Below are 278 nucleotides of genomic sequence, written 5' to 3' on the forward strand. Positions count from 1 at the left end.
AGGATAGGATGAGGATGGGGATGAGGATGAGGATGAGGATAGGAGGAGGATGAGACTAAGGATGAGGATAGGATGAGGATGAGGATAGGACGAGAATAAGGATGAGGATACGATGGGGATGATGAGAGGATGAGGATGAGGACGAGAATAAGGATGAGGATGAGCATACGATGAGGATGAGGAGGAGGATTAGGACAGGATAGGATGAGGGCGAGAATGAGGATGAGGATGACGATGAGGATGAGGATAGGATGAGTATAGGATGAGGATGAAGATGA

The sequence above is a fragment of the Lupinus angustifolius genome, chromosome LG06 (assembly GCF_001865875.1).
Source record: "Lupinus angustifolius cultivar Tanjil chromosome LG06, LupAngTanjil_v1.0, whole genome shotgun sequence".
Classification (NCBI taxonomy): Eukaryota; Viridiplantae; Streptophyta; class Magnoliopsida; order Fabales; family Fabaceae; genus Lupinus; species Lupinus angustifolius.